General features: G+C 35.2%; 1 long non-coding RNA gene across 1 annotated transcript; it reads right to left on the bottom strand.

Annotated features, from left to right (window-relative positions):
- Nucleotides 1–298: 298 nt before the first annotated feature.
- Nucleotides 299–1,457, bottom strand: LOC149776742 (uncharacterized). The gene is made up of 2 exons (XR_016416251.1): nt 1,339–1,457; nt 299–1,014 (listed from the first exon to the last, which is right to left on the bottom strand). It is a non-coding gene; the product is annotated as an uncharacterized LOC149776742 (long non-coding RNA).
- Between the last annotated feature and the right edge of the window lie 2,085 nt (nt 1,458–3,542).

Raw genomic sequence — 3,542 nt, 5'->3', positions numbered from 1 at the left:
TTCACACATTTAAAACCAAGGTGTCAAACCAGTCAAACAATGATAAAAGGTAAACAATCATACGCTCCGTATGAAGCAGTGTATTAACATATAGAAATTATGTAAAGTTTTACGCCATGCTATGTCTACCTGCATTTAACAAGGAAATGTTTAAAGCCTGGCCGATAATTATATTACATATTATAACCTTCGATTGTATACACTCGTATCTGTTTGTTATATATCTGAGAATTACTGTTCAACAGTAGATTGTAACAAGATAACCGGGTGGGATATTTCGGATTAACAACAGAACACGTTTTGACGACACCGATATATGGTTTAATGTGGCGATTTATATGAATAGTGGATTATGAAGATGTGTGCGTATTTATAATCCAAATATTGGATCTATTTAACATAAAAACGCACAGTTTCAAAGATGGAAAAAATATACAAATAAATTAGTTCAGTAACCCTAAAACACAGGATAAATGATTTCACAAATGATTCAATAATGGAAAGATGAATATAGTTCACTCAAATAGTAAACGATGCAAGTCTTTACACATAGTAAAAAATGTATTCGCTCAGGTAGCGAAATTATGTCACTAAACACAAGGACGGATATACAATCTATCCTTCCAGTCCTGAATAATACACTGGGTCTTACTAACCCAAAATTAGCATGCAGCTAATAAAATACATATGTGTAGATGCACTCCGTCACCCGTGCACCATATCCGCTCCACAGCTCATCCGAATCAATTTCACAACTGCTATAGACTCCGGACCCTCGGAATACTATGATCACTTGAATATTAGACCCTCCGGACACTTGAAATATTAGACCCTCCGGACCCCCTGGTCCTTTGACGGCTCTACAGCTGGGTCACCTTAGTCACTCTGGACACTCCGGCACCTTAAACGCTCCGGACAAACGGACGTTTCTGCACTCGAACACCGGACACCCCGGATATTCCTACCCTCTGACAACACCGGACACCCCGGATATTCCTACCCTCAAAAACACAGCTGAAAATATACCCGATACAGTGTACTAAACTTGATACAGACATAACGTAAGGACGTTATACATGGTAAGTTATAAAGATTATATTATTATGGCAATTACAAAACCGGTTCAATAGTAACCTAACCCTGCTCGATAAGACAATAGTAAATATTCTTTATAAAAATAATGTAGCTTTACATTACCAACATAAATCCTGTCCTACGTTGCAAGAAGAATAAAAAGAAATGCACGCATTATGCTGTATAAAGGAAACTATATAACAAACATGCAAAGGTAAATATGGTAATACACTAGTTATCACTTAAAACCCCAAAATTACTTACCCCTACAGCTGGAGTTGTGCGAATCCTTTTAGCAGGCCGCTTGCTGACAAAACCATTAGTATTGTAAAGGTCCTTTACATGTAGTAACGTATTTATACCTTTAGAATTTTCGTTATTCCTTATCGAAGGCAGCTTGCACGTGTGGCATAGGACGAATCGTACTCAAGATTTCGAAATACAATAGACCCTAATATAATCACCCTCGGGTATCGTTGTACATCGAAAAGAAACGAAACCCGAGTACATGTATTTAATTAACAACATTTACACCATTTCGTGACATAGATAACGTCGATTTTATATACATACATGTATGCATGTATCTACACACACACACACACACACACACACACACACACACACACACACACACATGTATATAGTACATTTGTAATTACAGCTCCTCTTTTTCCGAGTCTCTCGGCCATTTAATTTGCTTCTCTTATTTTTCTCTTTCTTTCTGCCACACCCTTTTCTCTCTCTGAATTTGCATTTTCATCATGTCCTTCTGATGCTACGCTTTCTTAAGTCCAATTCAGTCTTATTTTTTATTTAATGCTTAGTTGCAGATGATTTTGCGTCTTGCTAGCTCGTTGTTTAAGCTATAATTCCTTTAATTTCCTATCAAAATTAATTACCAAGTCAAACCCGAGGCAACGAATTCCATTCCCATCAAGTGCTGAATGAACATTTTCTTCATTTAATGCTTAGTTGAAGATGATTTTGCGTCTTGCTAGCTCGATCAACTCGTTCTTTTCATAGACTCTAGCATGTCCTAGATAGGATTTAAAACAAATGTGCAAACCTACGAGAAATGTGGCTTAGACATCTACGGGAAAATTTTCGATTACTGGACTCATTTACTTAACGTTTCTACATTGTGAAGAGGTAACCATTCATTAACAATAAAGGAGGTAATAATGCAGGTTTGCAACAAAGATATATTTATATTATTACCAAATATGGTATAGGCATAGAAAGCTGTAAGAAAAAAAGTAAAATACTCTGATTTGCTGAAGGTAAATAATAATAATAATAATGCACGTTTTGTTTGTACTTCTTATCAGAATAATGCAAAGAGATTTTGAATTTACCACTTTCAACAAGGATGATATTCCAGCATGTACAGAATGTTTTTGTTATCAAATCGATTCAACAGTAAAGAAAAACCTTAGTCAATTTTAACCCTTAAAAATGTATAGCTACTACAGCGTCATCATTCTTGAGTGATAGGGAATGGGAATTACTAGAGAGCTGGAAAGTCAAAAGGAAATCATTTGAGGAAGTCTGTATGATTACAAAATGATGAAAACTGATGCAAGGAAAATAGTTCTACACTTATTTTTCTGCACAGAGAGAGAGAGAGAGATCTCAAACATTTTGTACACTGCATAAGATTTCATTATTTAGTTTTATTTATTTCTTTAATTATACAACTAAATGATGTGTGCATGACGACTTCAGATAAATCTGAAATCTTGCCAAACAATGCTTCCTTCAACAGTGATAGCGACACCGGGTATTGCAAACTAAGCATATTAACAGCAGCTTTGCGTACTTTCCACACACAAACATGTCATCTATTTGTGTATCTCTACGAATAGAGAAAAAGAAATGAATTTATACGATAGCTGTTAGTTTCGGAATGATAAAGGTTTTATGGACTAACTTTCCCTTGGGATTATTTTTTGTATTTTGTTTTTTTTTCTGCTGAAAAATGGGTACAAATTTTTTTATTGGTTACAACCGATTATCATGTGCTTAGATACATAAGTAAATGTTGTTTCTGACTGTCCACTTGAACAGATGGGTGAAAAACAGGCTATTTCAATTTGCTTATTGGTTTCACAAATTTTGTGTCCTGGCTCTTTTAAAAATCTCATAGTTAATCTACTTTTTTGAAAAGTTCAACAATATGTACGGTCTTGGCTGGTCTACCTTTAAAGTTAGTTATAGCAGCAAAAAGTAAATATCCGTTCACAATTCCGTAATCGGCCTAAAATCTTATCAATAGAAAGTCTATATTACTTGGTATCATTGTTGAATTGCCTCTTTTGTATTTTCAGCACTAGCACCAGCCACTTTGGTGGAACATTACGTTGATGCCAAGAACTCGGATCAAAGTTACTACCTCATGCTGCAGAAACCATTATAATCACATGCAAATATTGGAAACAAACCAAAGTCTTCAACCACTATGCAGA

This window comes from Sinohyriopsis cumingii, chromosome 18 (genome assembly GCF_028554795.1).
Source record: "Sinohyriopsis cumingii isolate HCF-2022 chromosome 18, ASM2855479v2, whole genome shotgun sequence".
NCBI classification, from domain to species: Eukaryota; Metazoa; Mollusca; class Bivalvia; order Unionida; family Unionidae; genus Sinohyriopsis; species Sinohyriopsis cumingii.
Note: the sequence above shows the minus strand (reverse complement) of the source record. Positions and strands in the feature narration are given on the sequence as shown.